General features: G+C 41.3%; 1 long non-coding RNA gene across 1 annotated transcript; it reads left to right on the top strand.

Annotated features, from left to right (window-relative positions):
- The first annotated feature begins 7,212 nt into the window (after positions 1 to 7,212).
- LOC144338229 (uncharacterized) lies at positions 7,213 to 19,972 on the top strand. The gene is made up of 2 exons (XR_013412193.1): positions 7,213 to 7,740; positions 19,498 to 19,972. It is a non-coding gene; the product is annotated as an uncharacterized LOC144338229 (long non-coding RNA).
- Positions 19,973 to 25,806: the final 5,834 nt, after the last annotated feature.

The following is a 25,806-nucleotide window of genomic DNA, read 5'->3' as shown; positions in this document are numbered from 1 at the left end:
ACTGTGCTATCTCATTGTGGTTTTCAGTTATCTACTATGTTGAGCATCTTTTTGTATGTTTACTAACCATCTGTAGATTGTCTTTGGTGAGGTGTCCAGATCTGTGTGCATTTTTAATTGGGCTGTTTAACTTACTGTTTAGTTTTAAGAATTTTGTATGTATTTTGAATACAAATTCTTTCTCAGATCTGTATTTTGCAAATTTTTTTTCAGTATGTGGCTTGTCTTTTTGTTCCCTTAACAAGGTCTTTCCCAGAGTATAAACTTTAAATATTAATAAATCCACATTGTCATTTCTTCTGTGTATATAAACCTTTTGTGTCATTTGTTAAAATTCATTACCAAATCCAAAGGCACATAGCTTTTCTTCCATAGTTTCTTCTAGAAATTGTATAGTTTTGCATTTTTAGTATAAGGATGATTTTGAGTGATTATTTGTGTAAGTTGTAAAGTTTTCATCTACGTGCATATCATTTCCTATGGTTTCCCATTAATCTTTCCCTCACTATTTTTGGGAAAGACACAGGATAGTGGGCTCTGTTAGAGCACATAGATAGCTAGACATGAACAGGAGGGGGAGCTCCTGGAAAAGGGAAAGTCTGAGAAGGCTCACCTAGAGGGACCACCAAAAATTCACATATTAGTGGCATCTCTAATGCTGGAGTGGATGGGCACTTGTCAATTGTGGGTTGGAGGGAGAAGAGGTACCTATGCATAAAGAAACACCCTACAACTCCTCTTAAGATGCCCCAGTCATCATTCACTCTGCAGTAATAATGTCACAATACTGCTGGCTACATGCTGATAAGGACAAAGGGGACATTCTTAAAAGAAACCTGGCACCATAAGTACAGATTAGGGCAGAGAAGGACATTCAAAAGAGATAGGCACAGTATATACAAATGTGACTGCTGTCAGCCTGCCTGGGATGGCGGGAAGGAGCCTGGTGCCAGAGTGAGTTCGGATTGATCACCACACATGTGCCTCAACCAACAGTGAGGAGGTCCCACAAGCCTAAGTGGGGCAAGTTGGGGACCTAAGGCAGTAGCAGGAAAACCAGACAAAGAAAACAGGTGGAGACTTGAGACAGAGGCAGGAATGTGAAGAAGTCCAAAATAAAATTCCCTGCACAGGACTCTTAGGCTTCTTTCCTGCACGATCAGCCTACTCCTTCCTATTTTTCTACAATAAGCTCTTCACACTGTATTTTTTTCAATGAAGTTATCTGCCATCTTTGTATTGCCTCTTGGTGAAAATACTTCTTCCAAGTTAGACAAGAACTGGGACATCAGCTCTCCCCAGTAATAGCTCCGTTTCAGTTTGAATTTCCAGAACTGATGGCGCTTAATAACTGGCGCTCCAACGTTAAGTGGTGCAGAAGGTGGCCAGTAGGGGGCGCCAGCCATCACACCTGGAGCAAGAGGGCCCTGCATAGTCCCCATCTGCCTGCAGGTGTTGTGCTGCGACGACACTGCCAGCAAGAGGGCCCGGCAGTGTCCACAGCTACCAGCAGGGGGCATACGACGACTACATTGTGAGCAAGTGGATCCTGCAGTGTACTTAGCTGCCAGCAGGTGGCGCACGGGCACCACACCATGAGCAAGAGGACCCTGCAGCGTCCTGGTTGGCAGCAGGGGGCGTGCTGCCACCACACTGTGAGCAAGAGGATCCTGTAGTACCCCCAGCGGCCAGAAGTGGGCGTGCCCCCACTACAAGGCAAGCAAGAGGGCCCGGCAGTGTCCCCAGCTGCCAGCTGCGGAGCCAGCCGCCACTTCACTTGGAGCAAGAGGGCCGGGCAGTGTCCCCAGCTGCCAGCATCGGGAGTGCTGCCACTACACTGTGAGCAAGAGAGCCCTGCAACGTCCCCAACTGCCAGCAGGTGGCGTGCCATCACTATACTGCGAGCAAGAGGGCCCTGCAGTGCCCCGGCGCCAGCAGGGGGCGCTGGTCACCACTGCAAGAAAGAGGGCCCTGCAGTTGCTGTAGTCGCCAGCAAGGGGCGCACTGGCACAGCACTGTGAGCAAGAGGGCCCTGTAGTGCGCGGCTGCAAGCAGAGGTCACCGGAGCCCGGCTTTTCAGATTACTGATGTTTCGCCCGTCTCCGCCGCTCCCCTCGCAGCATGCGTCTCTGCGCCTGCGCCGCGACCCTCCCCCCCCCCCCCCCCCACCGCGCAGGCGTGCGACTCTGCGCTTGCGCCGCGCTGGCCTGCGACTCTGCGCCGGCCTGCGCCGCGCCTGGCGCGCAACTCTGGGCCTGCGCCGCGCCAGCCTGCGACTCTGCGCCTGCGCCGGCCTGCGCCGCGCCTGGCGTGCGACTCTGTGCCTGCGCCTCGCCGGCCTCTGACTCTGCGCCTGCGTCGGCCTGCGCCCGCGCCTGGCGTGCAACTCTGCGCCAGCGCCGGTGCTGTACGTTTGTGAGGGCGGAGCTGAATTCTCCTCAGCCCAGACACTGAGAGCATCGCGAGGGCGGAGCTGTGTTCTCCTCTGCACAGACCTCGGGGGTACCGTGAAGACAGAGCAGCGTTCTACCCTGCCCAGACCCTGGCGTGGGGGGCACCGCGAGGGCGGAGCTGCGTTGTGCTCAGCACAGACGTTGGCGGCACCGCCTCGCTTTGGGACAACTCGGGGCCGCATCCACAGTGAATAAAATACTTCCTGTTTCTAGCCCTGAATAACGAAGGTCAGAGACTACTTAGAATGGTTCAGTGTGGAAAACGGGAAACCGAAATCCCCTCTGAATCCTGCGCACAGAGGTTCTCTCCACCCAAGGGTTAGGGTTAGGATTTTAGGGTTAGGGTTTTAGGGCTATGGCGAGGGCGAGGGTGAGGGTTAGAGGGTTAGAGGTTAGGGGTTAGGGGTTAGGGTCAGGGTCAGTTTCGGAGTCGGGGTCGGGTTAGGGGTTAGGGTTAGGGTTTGGTTCCATGTTAGGATTAAGATTCGAGTTAGGGTTCGGGTTCTGTTTTGGGTTAGGTTTAGGGTTAGGGTTCGTGTTCGGGTTAGGGTTCAAGCCGTTCTCTTGCCTCAGCCTCCCGAGTAGCTGGGGTTATAGGCACCCACCACCATGCCCAGCTAATTTTTTTATTTTTGGTAGCGACAGGGTTTCACCATGTTTCCCAGGCTTCTCTCGAACTCCTGACATCAAGTAATCCACCTGCCTCCGCCTCCCAAAGTGCTAGGATTACAGGCATGAGCCACTGTGCCCAGCCTTCACTTTCTTCTCTGAGTCAGAGATCTCTAGCAAGATAGCCTTTTCACAACTTTTATTGCAACGGAAGTATTTCAGAACTTTGTCAGGTTAAACTGTTAAGGGTATGTCTGTTTTTCTATGATACACTGAATTTAGGAATATACGACTCAGTAATGAAAGTTGATCTGGCATCACCCTTGGCATTTGAGTTCCTAGATGGAGAAGGGTCTGTTTTTCTGGCATGATCATATCTTACAGGATGCAGCACCCCAAGAGGACCCTAGCAATTTGGAGAATTTTGTTTACATGACACTAAACCCCAAATAACCTTAAATTCTAAATAAAAGTTCCAAGGGTGATTTGTATAAGGGTCTTGTTTTTTTTTTTTGTTTGTTTTGAGATGGAGTCTCACTCTGTCACCCAGGCTGAAGTGCTGTGGCATGACCTTGGCTCACTGCAACCTCCACCTCCCGAGTTCAAGTGATTCTCCTGCCTTAGCCTCCAAAGTAACTGAAATTATAGGTGCCTGCCACTATGCCCAGCTAATTTTTTGTATTTTTAGTAGAGACGGGGTTTCACCATGTTGGCCAGGTTGGTCTCAAACTGCTGACCTCGTGATTTGCCCGTCCCAGCCTCCCAAAGTGCTGGGATTACAGGCGTGAGCCACTGCACCCAGCCAGTGCCTTGTTTTTAAAGAAAATAAATTATATGACAGGTTTGTTTCATATACATCTATATATATAAACTATACTCGTGAACATTTTACTCAACATTTAAAAATCTTTAAGACCTTTCAATACATAAATCTTACATAACAAAATCTAGCAAAAGTGTATAAAATCTAAACACATTTCTAAAAGAAAGGGTGAGGCTTTCAGGGTGGCTATGCTGTGTTGGATATGGGCGGTGTTCTCTCTCTCTTGTGGTTCTGCTTATATGGCAGTTCCAGCTCACAAGAGCCCTCGGAGCCTGTCTGTTGGCCTGCATCCTGTGGCATTTGGCAAGTGAGATCTGTTTAATATAAGGTGTCCATAAAGCCAAGATTATGATATCTAAAAATAATCAACACTAATTCCCCAGAAATTTTGTCTTTTTTGACCAAGCCACTGGTGCAATGTGGAGTCACTGCATTATATGCAAAAAGAATAATGCCCTCACTCCAGAGTCTGAACCAGAACTGACCCTTGGTGGTGATTCCCCCTTTATTCTAGGAGGTGTTAACATTAGCTATGGCAATGTAAAAACGGTGTTTCTGGACCTCCCGGGTTCACGCTATTCCCCTACCTCAGCCTCCCGATTAGCTGGGACTACAGGCGCCCGCCACCTCGTCCGGCTGGTTTTTTTTGTATTTTTTTAGTAGAGACGGGGTTTCACCGTGTTAGCCAGGATGGTCTCGATCTCCTGACCTCATGATCTGCCCGTCTTGGCCTTCCAAAGTGCTAGGATTACAGGCTTGAGCCACCGCGCCTGGCCTTGCTTATTTCTTTTATAATAACTAAGTCATATAAATTGAGCTCACAAAAATATTTACATTAATAAAATTATAATTTATCATTTGTAATGTTTGAGTTATTCTTGTACATTTTTATATAGCAAGAAAAACAGTTTTTACTTTTAAAAATGGTTTTTAAAAAATCAGAGCAAGCCTAAACCCCTTCATTTTATAAATACAATAACCTGAGGCTCTTCATTGCTGATGACTCACACAGGCACACACTCAGCATTGCTGGATGTCAGCTCAGGATCCAGAATGCATTTGAACAATTCATGCTAAATTAATAAATGCACTGTAATATAGGCCCCTATTAATCCCAAAATAACTAAACCTGTGGAATTTGTAAAATAAGATGTTTATGAATGAGGACATGGCATTTTGACTTAGTTCTGATTCCCCCCTTTCTGAAAGCAGAATCTACAGTCTATTTTCCCATTGCTAGATTTCAGAGGAGAGCCTGGTGTCACTTACAGCAGACATTGCAGATGCCTCAGCATTTCGGATGAAGACGGTAAAGACCTTCTTTGTTTCAAAAAAACCTTTTTTTCCAGGGGAGAAAACACAGGTTGGATCTAAACTCAATCCTCCTATTGAAATATTTTAATGACACTGAAAGAGGTTGTTGCATTTGGCAGGTGCAGGTGGAGCTGTGCAGTCCTGCACTGAAGCCCTGCAGTCCTGACTTCTCAGTGGAGCTAGAGGAGAATTATATTAATGTGTTTGCACTACTTGCTCAATTGTAAAGCATAACAAATATATTTAAGGCATGTTTTTAAAATGAGAATAAAATAGTTTAACAATGTTTATACACCTATTTTAGTTATTACATTCTCTAATCTATTTTTATCCTCACAACCATGGAAGCGCTCCACCATCTCCATTTCAGAAAGTAGACAGTAACTGAACAACACTATCTTCTTTTAAAAAACATTTATTTCATTATGAAAGTTTATGGTTTATGTAATTAATACCTTTTTGTGGTCTGAATTCAATGGGTGTGGGCATCTGCACACTGTCGTGGGTCCACTATTGTGAAATCGCACACAGTGGTCTCACTGCCCTAAACAGCCAAGGCTCTCTGCCCATCCATCCTTTCCTCTCCCCAACCCCTGTCAACCACTGATTATTTTGCTATCTATGTAATTTTCCCTTTTCCAAAATGTCACATAATGCCCACAGCAATGAATGCGAGTTTCTTTTGCTCCACATCCTCACCAGCATTTGCTGTTTTTGGTCTTGTGGATTTTGGCCATTCTAATAGGTATGTAGTGGTATCTTACTGTTGTCTTAATTGGCAATTCCTAATAAGACATTATACAGAGCTTCTTTTCATATACTTAATTTCCATCTGCATAAATGTTCAGCTATTACCCATTTTTAATTGGGTTGTTTGTTTTCTTATTGAGTTTTAAGAGTTCTTTGCATATTTCAGATATGAATCCTTAGATATAGTTTGCAAATATTTTCTCACAGTCTCTGGTTTGTCTTTTTATTCTCTTAACAGTATCTTTCACAAAACTAAAGTTTTTTTATGTTAAAGTTCATGTTCCCAATATTTTTCTTCGTGAATAATGCTTTTGGTGTTGTATCTAAAAGAATTACCAAATCCGAGGTTATCTAGAGTTTTTCCTTATGTTATCTTCTAGGAGTTTGAAAATTTTGCATTTCATATATTGATCTAATATCTACTTTGCATTAACTTTTGTAAAAGGTGTAACGTCTGTTTATAGATTCTTTTTTTTTTTTTTTTTTTTTTGCACATGGATGTCCATTTGTTCCAGCATCATTTGTTAAAAAGACTCTCCTCTCTCCATTGAATTGCCTTTGCTCCTTTGTCAGAGATCAGCTGGCTGTATTTCAGTCTGTTTCTGGGCTCTCTGTTTTGTTTCTCTGACGTATGTGTATATGTCTTCTGTTTTGTCTTCAGTTTAAAAAAATGTAATTGCTACCTCAATTTGCTTATGAATTCTCATTTGTAAACAGAAGAGCGTAAATTAATGCCTGAGTATATTTTAGGGTAGATGTTCCCTTGAATACAATGAGCAGAATGAGTTATAATTTTAAAGTGAATATAAAAATTTGACCATAGTGGTAACAGATTTGCGAACTAGTGATATCAATGACAGAGTCCATTGCAATATTGCTTCATCCTTTGGCTCAGCTCTGCTTCACACCAGGTAACTACCAATCCCTTTTGTGATTAGTTCAAGGATTTCTGTGGGGTGGAAAGTAGAAATACGATATCAGTGGAGGGAGAGAAGGCAGTTTCCCAGACTGGGAGCAGTCAGATCTCCAGTGGGTCCCAACACTGCTCTGTGGCAATATCTAGAGGGTGATGGAAACAGAGACAGGGTGCAAATGAGGTGGGTGCTGGCCCTAGGGTTCCCAGTGTTTCCTGGTTCCCATGGTCTATAAGACGTCTGAAATGAGACCTTCCGGGCTTTGGGGGGCCCCTGTGGAATTGGAAAATGAGGAAGTGAGCAGTGACAATCTAGACTGATTATTAGAGGTACGTCTCTCATTTTTCAGTAACCAAGGAGCCTTTGATTAGTAGTGAAATTGTGGCACCCCAAGAATGGTGGAGTGGAATATCCTGCTACTCTGGAAGGGTGATGGCTCAGGGTCAAGACTGAACTAATTAGAAAAAGAAATGCACTCCAGGAATATCAAGTCCAAAATGAAGCTCTTCAAACCATCTGGGAAGAGAAAACAGCATGACAAGGAAAGGTATATTTGTCTGATCCCAGGAATCAATATAAACATCCATGATAACCCCACCTATTTTTTAAATATATGATTTGGATGAAACAAGAGAAAGAGACTGATTGTTGCTGAGTCCCTGCTGCAGTCCCGACACAGCTGGAGATGCCCTGCTCCCCTGCTCCCCTGCTCCCCCGCTCCCCCGCTCCCCCGCTCCCCCGCTCTCCTGCTCTCCTGCTCTCTTTATTTTGTTGATGCTCATGAGGACCCTGATGTCTGAGGAAGAAGGTTCCCATCCAGCTCTGCCCCTGGTGTGTCACGTGCCGGCCTTGTCAACGCACAGGAGAACCTGACAGGGTGAGTGTTATAACCCCAATCATAGAAAAGGAAACGTCTCTAAAGTCTTTAGCATCTTGCCCGAGTTCGGACACTTAGCAGAGGCCTGAGTTTAGATGCATCCCCGTCTTGCTCTTTGACAGCCTCAGCACCACGTGCCCTGGGTGACCCACGCAGAGTCACTGACAACCCTCTTGGTTGGCTCATGGCACAGCGTGGAGCGAAATGGCCCACTGACTTTTCCAGACACTTTGACAATTCGTGATATAGTTTATGCGGTCACTCCCAGTGAGTTCTATTGTTCAGTTTAATAGAATACCTAATTCTGTGTTTATTATGAATAAAGGGAGATTTCTTGTGGTTTTTAAGAATATGAAGGATATCTATTTTGTATACAAGTTGGAAGTTCCAATACTATAGGAAGCATAAGTGCAGGTTTTAATGATGGGTCTTTTATAAGACTGAATTCACATCAAACTGAATCAGTAACTCCGGCTGTATGAACAGGGTGAGACATTAAACATTTAATGAAAAGAATTCCTTTCTTAGGTTACAGCAAGGACTAAATATGTCTAATTATCATTCCCTCTAAGAAGATGTATTGTGATATTTGCAGTTAATCACTCATTCAGTTCCAAGGGTATTTATTAATTGTCTGCTCTGGGCATAACAACAATTGGAAGCAGTGTGTTCACATGAAAAAAAACTTACCTTAGGCTCTAAGTCACAACTTTCCATGACCAGCACACATTTCTGATTTGAAATACATTATCTAAAGCTTCAAATGCATAAATAGATATCCCAATCTAGAACTAAGTTAATAGTTGCTTAGAATTAATTGTTTAAATTATCCTGGGAACCAGAAAGATATGTCTACATGAAACAATAAAGGTTATATTAGAATTAATAAACTTTAGAAGACCATTTTAATCTTAATATATAAGCATACTACCTAGGCACACTGTTTAAATACATCTGCAACCTACTATTTTTAGATTTAGGTAAATCATTAATCCTTAAATTTGGAAGATTCCAGTGTTAGAGCTCTAGACTATGAAACTTGGAAGTTTTTCTAAAATTTTTGAGTTTTTATCCAGAAATACATATTTTCCTGGCACTGAGAACTGCAAGAAATTTCACTTGGAGTCTCCAAATAGTCAGCCATGTGTGATGTCAACATCAGTGTAATAGATACTATCACAAACATCCTGTGACTTTTATTTTTTTTTATATACTTTAAGTTCTGGGATACATGAGCAGAACGTGCAGGTTTGTTACACAGGTATACACGTGCCATGGTGGTTTGCTACACCTGTCAACCTGTCATCTATGTTAGGTATTTCTCCTAATGCCATCCTTCCCCTAGGCCCCGACCCTGCAACAGGCCCCCGTGTGTGATGTTCCCCTCCCTGTGTCCATGTGTTCTCATTGTTCACCTCCCACTTATGAGTGAGAACATGCGGTGTTTGCTTTTCTGTTCCTGTGTTAGTTTGCCAAGAATGATGGTTTCCAGCTTCATCATGTCCCTGCAAAGGACATGAACTCATCCTTTTTTATGACTGCATAGTATTCCATGATGTATATGTGCCACATTTTCTTTATTCAGTCTATCATTGATGGGCATTTGGGTTGGTTCCCAGTCTTTGCTATTGTGAATAGTGCTGCAGTAAACATACGTGTGCATGTGTCTTTATAGTAGAATGATTTATAACCCTTTGGGTATATACCCAGTAATGGGATTGCTGGAGCAAATGGTATTTCTGGTTCTAGATCCTTGAGGAATTGCCACACTGTCTTCCACAATGGTTGAACTAATTTACAGTCTCACCAACAGTGTAAAAGTGTTCCTATTTCTCCACATCCTCTCCAGCATCTGTTGTTTCCTGACTTTTTAACGATCGCCATTCTAACTAACATGAGTTGGTATCTCATTGTGGTTTTGATTTGCATTTCTCTAATGACCAGTAATGATGAGCCTTTGTTCATATGTTTCTTGGCCACATAAATGTCTTCTTTTGAGAAGTGTCTGTTCATATCCTTCACCCACTTCTTGATGGGTTTTTTTTCTCCTTGTAAATTTGTTTAAGTTCCTTGTAGATTCTGGATATTAGCCCTTTGTCTGATGGATAGATTGCAAACATTTTCTCCCATTCTGTAGGTTGCCTGTTCGCTCTGATGAGAGTTTCTTTTGCTGTGCACAAGCTCTTTCGTTTAATTAGATCCCATTTGTAAATTTTGGCTTTTGTTGTCGTTGCTTTTGGCGTTTTAGTCATGAAGTCTTTGGCCATGCCTATGTCCTGAATGATATTGCCTAGGTTTTCTTCTAGGGTTTTTATGGTTTTAGGTCTTATGTTTAAGTCTTTAATCCATCTTGAGTTAATTTTTGTATAAGGTGTAAGGAAGGGGTCTAGTTTCAGTTTTCTGCATATGGCTAGCCAGTTTTCCCAACACCATTTATTAAATAGGAAATCCTTTCCCCATTGCTTGTTTTTGTCAGGGTAGTCAGGCATCCTAAACTTTAAAATTTAAGAACTTACATTTTTTTTAAAGTAACTGGCAACTGACAATCATTTAAAAATCCGTAACCTAAAAAAATAATAATTCCTCCTAAGTTTTCAACCAAGAGAAGTGAAAATCTGTTGACACAAAGGTCTGAATATAAGTATTCATAACAACTTTCTTCTTAATAGCCAAATATTTTTAAAATAGTCTATCACTGAAGAGTAGATAAGCTGTAATATATTCCTACAACGGTTACTGCCCAACATAAGAATGACATATACACTGGAAATCACATGGACGTATCTCAAAAGCATTAGAATACATGAAAGAAACTAGGTATAAGAGAATATTCTATATGATTCCATTTATATCAAATACTTCTTTTTTGAGATAACATCTCACTCTGTCACCAAGGCTGGAGTGCAGTGATGTGATCACAGATCACCGCAGCCTTGACCTCCCAGGCTCAGGTGATTCTTCAGCCTCCTGAGTATCTGGGACCAAAGGGGTTGGGACCATAGGGGTGTGCCACCACACCTGGCTAATTTGTGTGTGTGTGTGTGTGTGTGTGTTTTAAGAGATGGGGTTTTGCCATGTTGCCCAGGCTGGTCTCAAGTTCCTGGGCTCAAGTGATCCCCGCTTCTCAATCTAGTGCTAGGATTACAGACCTGAGTCATTGCATGTGGCCTGTATCATATTCTAAGACAAACAAAACTAGAGTGAAAGAAAGCAACTGCCGGAAGCTGTGGTGTGGGGCAGGGGTCACTGACTACAGCAGCATGCAAGAGAATTTTGGGGGTAATGAAATGTATTTTAATGGTACTGTTGTGTACATGACTATATGTATATTTGTCAAAATGCATTGATTTGTACACTTAAAATTACTAAATTTTGTTATATGTAAATTAAACTCAATTAGATAATAAAAAATAAACTTTTGATCCTGAAAAAATACCTACCTACATACAAACTACCTCTGAAACAAACTACTTTTTCAGAATTTCTAATTTAAATATTCAGAAATATGAATGATGATGATGAATTTTAACAAGGCTTACATAATTCAATTCTGTTTTGGATCATGTCTGAGAGGCATATTAACTGCTGGACTTATTTGGATTTCCTTACCTCCTTTGCATATGAAAAAATAAGAGGTTGAGACAGAAACAAGATATGTAATTTATGTACAATGAAACTTTCTACTGCCCAGGAGATGAGGCTTTCTATTGTCCAATGAATTGTGCCTGGCAGCACAATTCACTGCTTCACAATTCATCGTTCTTTTTGCCCTCAGAGCATCCTTGAAATGATTGACTCAACCATGAGAGAAACACTGTAAATATTCTCAGATGCAAACTCACAGTACCAGCTTCACAGAACACCTGCAGGTGCAAGTAACTAAAAATCCAGCTCAATTTTACTTTAAATACAAGGGAATTTATTGACTCAGGTGGGTAGTTCAGAAGGAGGCCAGGCTTCAGTGTGAATCTGAGCACAGAAGCTCATGGATGCTACCAGGACTCAGTCTCTTCCCAATTTTCTGCTCTGCCTTCAGTGAAGTCAGAATAATTCTGCATGTGGCAAAATCTCCAGGAACAATTTCTGAGGTTGCATTCTTCACCAAAGAGGGAGCATGAACAAGCACACCCTTGTTCCTAACAACCTAGCGCAACTTGTATTTGACTCTAATTGGAACAACTCAGACCCCGCCCATCCCAAAGTCCATTAGGGGGACCAAGGGAGTGCTGTGTGGCACCCGGCATGAGCCTCAGTTATGTACTCACTTTGGAACCAGTAACTGTGACACAGGGTGAGACAGTGCTGGTTAAGTCAACCGGGACCCACCCCATGTTTCAAACCACGTGACTGAATAATTCAGGGCTCTGTTAGGAAGGAGAAAGGGGGATGCTTCTTAAATAGCACCCACCAGTCAACTACAATTTAATTTGACAGGAACCCGGAGGCCCTGCCATAGAAATCTCTCACAGTTGCTTGGAATGAGAGCACTCAATACAAAAATCCTACGGTAGCAACCCTATGGCCTCAAGGGCGCCACGCAGTTGGTGTGGAGGGTGGGGCAAGGAGGGTGGGGAAGGGCTCAGGGTCTTCTGAAGATGAAGCCAAAGAACAGATGGCACTGACTTAGCAGAGTGGAAAATGTTTAACCCCAAGAGATTCCTACAGAGGCAGCTAAGCCACACCACAGACTCCTAGAAGGGCTTGTGTTAGGGTTCCCAAGTGTCTAGGTAAGCTGAGGAGATGGTGAGGCAGACACAGAGGGTCGGTTCAAAGCACATTGGGAAGACTGATCCCAAGACCCCTCAGTCCACACTGGCAGTCAAATGCTCCTCCCTGACATCAGAAAAAGAAAGAATTTATTTTCTTCAGATACTGAAACAGAACTTTTCTAAGCTCCAGGACACTGGATAATGCTGCTTATGCAAAGACAGTATTTAGTGAAAGCCAATTTACTGAGCAGGGAGATCAGCGGATTCTTTCTCCCTCTTGGCTCCCAGAATGCTGGGATCAGCTTGTAGTCTTAGGAGATTGGCGACCTCTTTTTGGAGAGGATCTGCAGATACCAACATTTTCAGGGTTTCCTCAGGTCCAGGAGTGCCAGGCTCCTGTGGACTCTTCCTTTGGGGAAGCAAAAGAAGACTCCATCTGTACACACAGAATGCATTAATTATATTTTCTTATTTTCTGTTTTCTTGACGCTCTAGCATCTAGTCTATACTGGGAAAAGATTGTCTTTCCCAGGACCAGCCAATTAAACTACCAATTCAGAACCCATACTCCTAACCACCTACTTTATCTAGCTCTGATACTGTAGGAGACAATACCGCCCTTCCTTAATCACCACAGGGTGAGGTACTAGACAACTAGAAATGGCCCCTATGCCCCAGAGCCTGCTGAAGCTATTAACGCTGGGAAGCCTAAGCCTGCCTGCCCTGCCTGCCCTTGCTGTCCCACAGAGACTACAGCAGAGGATCCTGCCCGTGCCTTCCCCTCTCCTGCCTCTGCCTGGGGCGTCCCTGTGCCTCCTATTTCTAGGGATCTATGAGTTTGAATGGGACAGTCACTTCCATGTCTCCAGGTCTTAACATCCCTGGTTAAAACAAATTCTGAGTACATTTTAAAACATAAGGCTTCCAATGTAATCTTTAAAACCCTTATATGGACAATTTTAAACATATATGTAAATAAACATGAATATAACCAACCCCTGTATATCTATAACCCTTCAGAACAACAAGAAACACATGGACAATTCTGTTGTATTATGGCTAAAAGGTAGCCATGGACACGAAATGAAGACAAGAAGTCTTTGGAATAAGTGATCCCATCACAATGAATCAATTTTCCATTGGAACATATTTTTACGAAGTCACTGTTTTGAAAATATTTAGCCATGAATTGAAACAGAGTCTGTAAGGTTTTTTTTCCCGGTCTAAGGCGAATAGCATTTTAAAGAATGAACCAGGACACAACTACAGCACAAGAAAAAAGTATGATAATTAAGTTTACACATATGTGTGACTACTGTAACAGAAAACATGTAAAGAGCATTTGTTTTGATTTATATATCAATCTGTACTGTTTAATTTTTTGTGTCATAAATGCTCTTATTTAAAAAAACAGGACTAGTTAACAGTGTCAATTACTAGTAATTCGTGGTATAAATAATTAAACAAAGAAGTATTCAAAAATTATAACTGTTTTCAATAAAGTTTTATTTTACATCATTTTTTTTTTACTTACTCAGAAATTGCCCCCCAAAAAATGCAGAGATTTCCCATGTAGCTGCAACCTAGTTTCATCTCTTATTAACATCTTCTATCAGTGTGTCTCACATGGCTTATTAATATCTTACATAATTTGTCATAGTTAATGAACCAATACTGATAGAATATTATTAACTAAAGTTTATATTTCATTTGGATGCCCTTGGTTCTGTCTTACTCTGACCCAGGATCCCATCCAGGATCACGCATGACATGTGGTCATCACGTCCCTGTGGGCTCTTCCTGGCTGTGACAGTGTGTCAGGCTTTCCATGTCGTGATGACCTTGATAGTACTGAGGAGGATTGGTCAGGAATTTTGTAGAATGTCCCCCATTGTCACTGCATGTTCTCAAGGTGAACTGTCACCTTTTATGTTCACTTGAATCATTTGGAAGAGCTACTGTTTGTCAGGTTTCTCCACTGTGAAGTTATTTTTCCTCCTTGCCCATACTGCATGTGTTCTTTTGGAGCAAGTCACTGTGCAGAGCCCACACTTACGGAGTGAGGAGTTGGCTCCACATTATTGATGGCTGAGTGTCTACATCAATTACTTGGAATTCTTTTGCAAAGGAGATTTCTATGCAACTCTGTTTTCTTATTCACCTGTGTATACAAATACAGATACCTAGATAATTACTTTCAGCTTTAATTATTATTCAACACTACAATTCATTCCTGTGTTGGCCATCAGTAGCTGTTTTTATTGGCTATTATTTTTCTTTGATATATTTTAATTTTTTTTAGTACTTACTTTCTGATACTTCAAGATTATCCCGACTCCTATATTTACTGTCCCAGTTCTAGTATCAGACATTTCTTCAAAGAGCCTCATTCCTTTCAGAATGGTAGGAAAACTTACATCTGGCTGCCGAATGAGCACATTGTTGAATGAGCACTTGTTCCTCATTAGCAATGCTAGGAAGTATATGTGTGTGTGTAACCTACCTATACACACCTAATTATAAAGTTTTCTATGTAGAACTGTGTGTATCTATATTAAACTAAACATAAGTTTACGTTCATATCTCCACCTCTGATCTAATAGCACATGAATCATTCTAGCCTTCTCCCCGTGCTAATTTGTAACCTCCCACTTCAACAGTGAGAAACCTGGTTACTACCATCTGCGACTTATGTAAGTCATTGTTTTATTCCAGATACAGATACTGTGGTTTTACAATTGTTCACAATTGCTTCTGTTGGAAAGAATTTTATAAAATAGAATCCAGTGATGAAGTATAGTTTGTTTGCCTTCAGCATACGGATTCTATTAATTTTCAAAGTGACTTAGGTCAACACCATTTTCCCTACACCTTCAGTGAGTTTTTTCCTACATTTGTGTCTTAGTCTGTTTTGTGCTTCTGTAACAGAATACCTGAGGCTGGGTAATTTATAAATAAAAAAGGTCCTTTTGGCTCACAATACTGGTGGCTGGAATGTCTGAGATTGGGCAGTTGCATCTGGTGGAGTCTCAGTCTTTTTCACCTCATGGTGGAAAGTGGAAGGGGAGCAAGGGGTGCACCAGAGATCACATAGCAAGAACGAAAGCAAGAGGGAAGCCAAGGAACCCAGACTCTTGTTAACTACCTACTCCTGCAGGAATTAATCCATTCCTGTGAGAGCAGAACTCACTCATCCCCATGGAGAACATTAATCTATTCATGAGGGATCCGTCCCCATGACCCAAACACCTTCCACTAGGCCCCACCGCCCCACACTGCCACATTGGGGGTCAAATTTCAACACGAGTTTTTGCAGGGACAAACCACATCCAAACCACAGTAATTTGTAGCATAGTTAAATTATTTTTCACATGATGTATTCTGTCCTGGGATACTCCACATCCTGAGTAATTTTATTTAATTTGAATAGAGTTTGATTTACCCATTTGGTTGTAAAATTCTGCGTATTTTGACCAGTGCATTGTGGTAGGTATCCCACTATTAAAGTATCATATGAAATGCTTGAAACCCCCACCCCATGGACCCAATGGTTTCCCATCTGTGTAGTTTGCTTTCTGCAGTGTCTCATTAAATGAGGTCACACTGTGTGTATTCTCCTCAGACTGTCTTCTTCCACTTAGCAATGTGCATACAAGATTCACTCATGTCTTTGTGTGAGTTGATAGCTTGTTCCTTTCTATGGCTAAATAGTATTCCATTGCATGAATGTACCACAGTTTGGTTATGCATTTTGGGGAGCAAAGCCTACCTCTTCTAACTTTGTTCCAGGGTTGGAGACCTTCAAATTAACTGACAATAGATACATTAGTAGGAGAGACAATACTTGGCTTCTTATTCCACAAGTATCATTGTGGGACAAAATTCATCAGATGGCAGGATCCAGTTTACAAAGAGGTAAAAATAGCCCAAAAACAAGAAACAAGACTAGAATCTGATAACCCACAATAACTATAGCTTTCCTTAAAAAAAAATTTTTTTTCAAGACGGGGTCTGGCTCTGTCACCCAGGCTGGAGTGCAAAGGTGCAACAATGTCGGCTCACTGTAACCTCTACCTCCTTGGTGCAAGTGATCCTCCCTCCTCAGCCTCCTGATTAGCTGGGACTACAGGCACATATCATCGTGCCCATCTAATTTTTATATTTTTGGTAGAGACGGGGTTTCCAACATGTTGCCTAGGCTGGTCTAGAACTCCTGGCCTCCCAAAGTGCTGGAATTATAGGCATGTGCCACCATGCCCGGCCAAGTTATAGTTTTCCATTGAAACATAAAGTTATTCTCTGTAGTAATCATCATTTTTGACCATAATCAAAGTAAGACTATTCTTGTTTTAAATTTAAGTATAGTTTTGTTAGATTTTGCTTGATTATTTATGTAAGGGCAGCAAGAACAGGAGACGACCACATAGATGCTTTCAAGTTTCTTTGCTGGAAGTTTTCATACAGAATCTCAGATTTGACTTTTAAAGGCCTCATTCAGGCTAAAAGCCAAGCTAAGAACATACTATCAAATTTCAGCTGCAGTCCTTATAGCTTTGTGTGAATTCCTCTTTTCTTGAGTTCCCCCAAATATCCCTAAATTCCTGGGCCTACCAGGAAATGACCTTCTTTACTAACCTGTAAGGCTGTGAACCCTGTAATGTAAGTATCAGGCTGACTTTTCTCAGAGTGCTGTTGGGAACGAAGTTTTTGGTGTTCTAAAAAAAAAAAAAAAAAAAAGAATTAACATGGGAACAAATAATCTCTTAGCAAGGCGAGCTTTACTTTCTGCAGAAAGGGTGCTACTCAATAGCTGTCCAGCCACAAGAGCACACCGAACAAAGGAGACAGAGTTACTTATAACCTGATGTGTCTACCCTACTGCTGTGTCCAGTTACCATTGGCTGGAATAGGACCTCACATTTTACACTTTACCCAATTGGCTATTAGTTTAAAACTTTCTTAATTAGGTAAGGGGAATAGAACAAAGAAAGAAAAGGAAGTTGCCAGGGATAGTTAAGGAAGCATCTCCAAATAAGGAATGGCATACACTATGGGCTGGGGCTTGTCTAGTTCTGTCCAGGCATGCCGGAGCAAGCTAGGACAACTGATTTGGAACACACACACACACACACAAAAAAAAATAGTGGATAGCAATCTTATAGTAAGAAATTGTGACTTTTTACAATCTTTGAAGAAGAACTTTCCCATTTCTCACAGTGCTTTGTAAGCATTGTCTCCATAATAGTCAACCTTACTTCCTTAAAATTGCTGGTCATAACTGATCTTAGGTACACTTCTAAAATATGATGTTCCAGTAAAAATCTTGATAATATAACCAAATTTTCCAATTATGTCCTGTTATAAGGTGAACAGATTCTCACTGGACTTTTGCTAATAACTATATCATCATGAAAAAAAGAGTATTCAGTAAGAATTTCAAAATTCTGGAGAGATTAGGCAGGGAAAAAAATGTAAACGCTTCATTTCTGTTTACAAAAGTATAATCTACCAAATTGTTGTAAGTTACAGTTAAATTAAGAGAAAGAGATTTCTTAAATTCAGAACTAGAACATTAAAGAACCAGCAATGCTCTAAAAAGCTATAAAATTATAATCAATTTTCATCAGTTCATTCAGTGCCACGTAATCAATTCCAGTCTTGCTGGATCTTGGGTTAGCAGTCTCATGACCCCATCAATTTCTCCACCAGGCTTCTGGAGATCTTCACTGAGTCAAGTGTATGGTCTTAAAGTTATTTAAGCAATATCATCAGAAGTCTTTAACCAGAGTACCTGTCATACTCTTTTCCATGAGTCTCAGAGGGAGTCCTGTATCGGAGATGAACATTCTGACCTGTAGCTGATCGCAGGAGCTTTCAGGAAAGCATCAGGGGGAAATAATATCTAAATGACAAAGAGTATGAAATGGCTGTGATTATACCACAGTTGACAAGGATATTTGATTTTTTCTGTGGCATACAACATTTATTTATTTATTTATTTATTTATTTATTTATTTATTTAGAAACAGAGTCTCACTCTGTCACCCAGGCTTGAGTACAATGGCGTGATCTCAGCACACTGCAAGCTCCGCCTCCCAGGTTCACGCCATGCTCCTCCCTCAGCCTCCCGAGTAGCTGTGACTACAGGTGTCCGCCACCACGCCCAGCTAATTTTTTGTATTTTTAGTAGAGATGGGGTTTCACCGTGTTAGCCAGGATGGTCTTGATCTCCTGACCTTGTGATCCACCCACCTCGGCCTCCCAAAGTGCTGGGATTACAGGCATAAGCCACTGCACCCGGCACAACATTTAAAATAATAATTGGAATTATGACTCATAACTCTATACTGGCACATAGCATGGATAAGGAGGACATTGACAAATTTCCAGGAATTTTATATAATTTCTGAAAACAACATTTTACTGATACAAATATAACACAGGGAAGGTTAGATATCTCTTTTTATTTGTATTTTTTGTAAGGTATTCCTTATAAAAAATACATCCTACTTTACTTGTGAATCATGCCCTACTTTTCTTGCATGCTTTGCATAGAGTTGTTTCTAGTTATTCTATTGCTTCTAGTAGTTTTATTTACACATATTGATTATAATTTTAATACTTAGTAATCTTTTATTTTCCAGAGAAAACTAACAAGTAAACAGTTATAAACTGTCATATATTAGCATTCCATAGTAGGTTAGAAAATGTATGAGTATACCATCGCCCAACATCTACATGGATGTGTTTCCTCATCGTACAATTTCTCATTGTGGTAGACAAAAACATGTTTATTAATGGTCCAAAATATCTTTAGTCTTTCTGTAAAAATAAGAAGCGAAAATTATATAAACTTTAATTATTTATGTTCAGTAATTAATGTTTTAGTATTGTATCTTATTTATAAATGGTCTAGATATTTAATGCAAATCTTTTACTTAGCTTAACTTTAAGGTTAAAAATTACCAAAAGTATTTTGGAAACTACTATTAAGCAGATTTACAGTAAACAAATTATTTTTGAAATAATGTTTTTCGCCTTTCACAAGGTGTCACCGAAAGTGAAGAAGGAAGTTCCTGCCCCTCCTAAAGCCAAAGCCAAAGCCAAAGCTTTAAAGGCCAAGAAGGCAGTGTTGAAAGGTGTCCACAGCAACATACAGAAAAGAAGATCCGCATGTCATTCACCTTGAGGTGGCCCAAGACACTGCGACTCCGGAGGCAGCCCACATATCCTCGGAAGATCACCCCCAGGAGAAACAAGCTTGACCACTATGCTATCATCAAGTTTCCGCTGACCACTGAGTCAGCCATGAAGAAGATAGAAGAAAACAACATACTTGTGTTCATTGTGGATGTTAAAGCCAACAAGCACCAGATTAAACAGGCTGTGAAGAAGCTCTGGGACATGGATGTGGCCACAGTCAACATCCTGATTCGACCTGATAAAGAGAAGAAAGCATATGTTCGACTCGCTCCTGATTATGATGCTTTGGATGTTGCAACAAAATTGGGATCATCTAAACCGAGTCCAACTGACTAACTCTAAATATATGTATATCTTTTCACCATAAAAAAGAAATAATGTTTTTCATAAGAATGACAACTTAATTAGAATCAAATTTAAAAGCTTTAAGATTTTACGTTTCTAGTAAGTATAATATTAGCTTATTTGAGTAGAACTCAAGCAGAATAGGAATTTATGTTTGTTTTATATTCGATAGTGGTAACTTTGAAGACATAGTTGTTTTATTACACCAAAAATATTATATTAACCTTATTTAACTAAGTTTTATCCAAATCGTGTTAACTTAAAAAACATTTGACCAGTTCCTATATTTCTAGGAGTTTGGTGAATATTTATTTATAAATGCTTGTGTTTTTGCAAGCCAAGTTAGAATAGAACACTTTTAAAGAATTTTATAAATGAATTTTGTAACGCTAACCTGAGTTAAGAAAATATCACATATACATAACACACATTAATAGACATACAAACACAAATAGAGATTTCATAGCTTTCATCCTGAAATTTCAGGCATGAATCAGGCATAAATATTCTGATGGTTAATTTTAGACATCTACTTGATTGGATTAAGAGACACACAGCTGGTAAAACACAATTTCTGGGCATATGTGTGAGGGTATTTCTGGAAGACACTGAGATAACCCTGACCCAATGTAGATGGGCACAGATATGGTTTTGCTGTGTCCCCACTCAGATCTCATCTTGAATTGTAGTTCTTATAATTCCTACATGTCTTGGGAGGGACCCAGTTGGAGGTGATTGAATCATGGTGGTGGTTACTGCCATGCTGTTCTCATGATAGTGAGTGAGTTCTCATGATCTGATGTTTTTATAAGGAGCTTTTCCCATTTGGCTCAGCACTTCTCCTTGTTGCTGCCATGTGAAGAAGGACGTCTTTGCTTCCCCTTCCACCATGGTTGTGAGGCCCCTCCAGCCATGTGGAACTGTCAGCGCATTAAACCTCTTTGTTCTTTATAAATTGCTCAGACTCGGGTATTTCTTCATAGCAGTGTATAAATGGATGAATACAGGCACCATCCAATTGGTTGAGAACCCAGATAGAACAAAAAGGAAGAGGAAAGGGGAATTATCTCCTTCTGAAATGGAAACATCCTTCTTCTCCTGCCCTTGACATCAGAACTTTAGGGTCTCAGGCCTTTGGCCTCAGAATGAGAGTTACACCATTGGCTTCCCTCATTCTGAGTCCTTTTGACCTGGACTGAGCCATGCTACGCTTTCCTAGTTCTCCAACTTGGCGATAGGCTATCGTGGAACTTCTCAGCCTCCATAATTATGTGAACCAATTCCCCTAATGAGTCTTCTCTCATCTATCTATCTACATATATCACATTGATTCTGTCTTTCTGGAGAACCCTGACTAATGTGATTACAATAATACAAAATTTACTAGTTTATACAGAAGACTTGGTTTTTGTCTTTGCCCCATTTTTTATTTGTATTATAACTGTGTTTCTGGAAAACGGAACAAGTTTTTACCTTCTTCATATGAGGGCTAAAGCTTTTTTCTCGCCAATAATTTTGGAGATTTGTAAGATTTTCTTTTGTTTTGACCTACAATCTTACAGAGGCTGAGAAATAATTTTTTTTTCTGTTTTATTTTTCAGCCCCAGGTGTTTGCTTTTGCAGATTCTTGAGCATGTTGAGAGCCTCCAAGGCATGGAGCAGGGTGCCTAAAGTTTCAGTGATTGTAGGGAGTTGAGAGACTCAAATGGGAAGGGAAAGATCTAAAAGGAGGCAGTTTGGAAGATAAAAATTTTCTCAAAGGAGCCATTTAAGTTCTAAATAATTCTTATTCTTAGTAAAGTCATGCAAACAGGAAAGGAAGTAGACAGAATTAGCTCCATGTTGGTGGAACACATAGGCAGCAGAGGTTTGAGAAGGGAGAATTTAGTCAACTGAGAAGTTCCCATGAAAAGAGCAAGATCAAGATCACAGAGACACCATGAAACAAAAAGCCAGGAATAACTTCCAACCCAAGAGGAGAACACAGAGGCCTCAAAACCAAAGCTAGGATAAGAAACTTGTATCCCAAGAGTTACCTTCCAGACAAAGAAGCCTGAGATTCCAACCCAGCTTCACAGAGTACTCACTCAAAATGTTACTGAAACTGTAGGCTTTTCAATGACTTAGCCATGCATGCAAAAGGCATTCCTTAAGGTGGTACAGAAGATGGAGCCCCCCCATCCAAAGATAGCCAAGGAGAAAGAAAGACCCCTGTTGGCAGAGCCAGTGGGCAAAGGCAACAGAAAAGGAGACAAGAATCCTAATGGGATGAGATTCTTTCAGATTTAGTATCATACAAACTCCTGAGAATTGGCAGGTTGACAGCCATAAATGGGCTACCAACATTTCTACTCATTGGATTACAAGTTCTTCAGCATCCAAAATGATTAATAAAATGACAATTTCATAAATTTGGAAAGGAGACATTTCTTTATTTTTATGGTTTTTTTTTTTTTTTTTTTTTTTTTTAGAGTTTCACTCTTGTTACCGAGGCTGGAGTGCAATGGTGCGATCTCGGCTCACTGCAACCTCCACCTTCTGGGTTCAAGCGATTCTCCTGCCTCAGCCTCCCAATTAGCTGGGATTACAGATGCCCACCACCAAGCCTGACTAATTTTTTGTATTTTTAGTAGAGACAGGGTTTCATCATGTTGGCCAGGCTGGTCTCAAACACCTGACCTCAGGTGATCCACCTGCCTTGGCCTCCCAAAGTGCTGGGATCACAGGCATGAGCCACCACACCCAATGAGAGATTTATTTCCTATAAAGAGTTGCAGCCTGCAGGATTGTCCTTCTCACAGACTGGGAAGCATAGCCTCCAGCCAGAAGCCAGAAACAGATGCTTCAAGGGAGATGTAAAGGAAATAGTAATTTATGCTGAGTGGAATTGGCAAAAACATATATTTAATAAACTCTAGGAGGAGTCATGAATATTTATGAAAGGAGAAATGCATGCTTGTGCAATTGAGTTTCTTGCTTCTTCATGGGTCCCATGTACAAAAGATGGCAGTGTTAGCACGATCCCAGGGTTGAGTTTTCAGCCCTCTGACATTAAAAGGTGAAGCAGAGGACATGAAAACTCGCTCTGTGCATCCTCCGTACACAGGCCAGAACCTCTCCATCATGGGTGGTCTCTTATTAGGCAAGAAAGGAGAGGTTGATATCAGTGGTGGCACCTTTGAAAGGGCTGGTTTCTGTTTAATCCTTAGGGAAGAAAGCCTCATCATGGTTAGCAAACGAGGGGGAATAACGCGGTGTATCTGACCCCCATCATCCCATCCTGGCCAAGCTGGGAACTCAGTTTTGAAAGTTACTCTGGGGTTCCCTCAGCCAAGAGTTGGTCTGTTCAGTCAGTTGGGAGCTTAGGATTTCATTTTCATTTATCAATGCTAATGGGAAAGAGTACACTGTCTTCATGGCAGCTGAATTTGCAAGAAACTCCTTGGATGGAGTTAATGGCAGCTGTATTTTTCTGGGAGCTCTGCTTTAATTGGATAAAGTAAGTTCTGGTAAGATTTCTTCCTTTATCTTCAGTATCTCAAATGTTTTCGTTTAAATAATCTTTATAAGAACTCTTGATGTCTGAGTGGATTCCCACACAGTCATCTACTATAAGACTTTCTGATTCTTTTTTTCCTTTGGTCATTATGAATAGAGCTTCTGTAAATAACTGCATGGTAGCTTTTATTTAGAAATAACATCAAAGTAGTTGTCAAAATACTTAGGAATGTGATTTTTGGATTGTAAGGTGAGAGTTGTTTAGCTTTGGAAAAAACTGCCCAACTTGTAATAGGGGAGGACAAACAATTTTCTGTGTTTTTGGAATTCTTAGATAGGACCCTCTGTAACAAACAACAGATTAAAATGAGAAAAACAGAAAAGTTTTAAAAACATGTATACCTTATTGATAAGACTCTTTAGTGATTTAGTTACCCTTCTCTTCTTGGTGCTGAGAGAGAGAGGTAGCTTTTAAATGGGGATTTGCTTTATAGATGTAAATTTTCCTTACACAAGGGTAACTTCTACTCTGTTTTCAGAGCTTCCTTTGTTGGCTTTTTTTTTCCCAAAATAATCAGCTTGGAATAATTCTTAAGCCAAAGGGACATATTTTTGGGTGGCATATTCTGGTTTCCTGCCATTATATTTTAGGGTGGCATATTTTGGTCTTATACACAGTGTCCCACCAGCAATGAAAAGAGTTCTTGTTTTTCCTCCAGCAATTTGTCATTTTTTAAAGAGTTTAGCAGTTGTAAGAGGTATAGACCAGCTGTGCTATCTCATTGTGGTTTTCAGTTATGTACTATGTTGAGCATCTTTTGGTATGTTTACTTGCCTTCTGTAGATCATCTTTGGTGAGGTGTTCGTTCAGATCTGTGTGCATTTTTAATTGGGCTGTTTAACTTATTGTTCAGTTTTAAGAATTTTGTATGTATTTTGAATACAAAGTCTTTCTCAGATCTGTATTTTGCAAATATTTTCTTTCAATATGTGACATGTCTTTTTGTTCCCTTCACAAGGTATTTTCCAGAGTATAAACTTTAAATATTTATAAATATTAAGAAATTCACATTGTCATTTCTTCTGGGTATATCAACCTTTTTTGCCATTTGTTAAAATTCATTACCAAACCCAAAGGCACATAGCTTTTCTTCTATAGTTTCTTCTAGAAATTGTATAGTCTTGCATTTTTAGTGTAAGGATGATTTTGAGTGATTATTTGTGTAAGTTGTAAAGTTTTCATCTACATGTATATCATTTGCTATGGTTTCCAATTCATTGTTCCCTCACTATTTTTGGGAAAGACACAGGATAGTGGGCTCTGTTAGAGTAGATAGACAGCTAGACATGAACAGGAGGTTGAGCTCCTGGAAAAGGGAAAGTCTGGGAAGGCTCACCTGGAGGGACCACCAAAAATTCACATATTAGTAGCATCTCTAATGCTGGAGTGGATGGGCACTTGTCAATTGCGGGTAGGAGGGAGAAGAGGTACCTATGCAGAAAGAAACACCCTACAACTCCTCTTAAGATGCCCCAGTCATCATTCACTCTGCAGTAAAAATGTCACAATATTGCTGGCTACATGCTGATAAGGACAAAGGGGACATTCACCCCCAGCGATGGGGCTCCCAGAAGCCAGAGGTGCGGGCCGGGGGTGGCGGCTGGGAGCCCGATCGCGGGGGGTGCCTGGACCCCCAGCAATGGGGCTCCCAGAAGCCGGGGGGTGGGCCGGGGGTGGCGGCTGGGAGCCCGATCGGGGGGCGTGCCTGCACCCCCGGCGACGGGGCTCCCAGAAGCCGGGGGGGCAGGCTGAGGGTGGCGGCTGGGAGCCCGATAGGGGGTCATGCCTGCACCCCCGGCGACGGGGCTCCCAGAAGCCAGGGGGGCCGGCTGGGGGTGGCTGCTGGGAACCTGATCTGGATATTTGGAAGAGTATCACAAGGGGTTGTACAGTGTCTGTGATACTGAGATTAATATCAGTCTCTCGGCCTTGGAATATTGAGAAGGATGAAACAGGGTGAATGTCCACCCTGTGCCACATTGCGAGTAATATCAGCTTGTCCCCTCCATGGATATTAGGAACAATATCCCAGACTGGGTGTACGCCTCCTGCTGTACAGAGTGCAATATCATCCTCTCCCTCCCAGGATAGTAATTACAATATCACTGGGCGGGAGCACACAGCCTGCGAATTATTATCATCCTCTCCCCCTCCGCATACTAGGAACAGTATCTCAGAAGAGCTGTACCCTCAGTGCCATATTCGGACTAATAGCATAGGCTTCTTCCGGGAATATTAGGAGCAATATTA

This window comes from Macaca mulatta, chromosome 20, assembly GCF_049350105.2.
Source record: "Macaca mulatta isolate MMU2019108-1 chromosome 20, T2T-MMU8v2.0, whole genome shotgun sequence".
NCBI lineage: Eukaryota > Metazoa > Chordata > Mammalia > Primates > Cercopithecidae > Macaca > Macaca mulatta.
The sequence above is the reverse complement of the archived record's forward strand: the minus strand, read 5'-3'. Positions and strand labels throughout refer to the sequence as shown.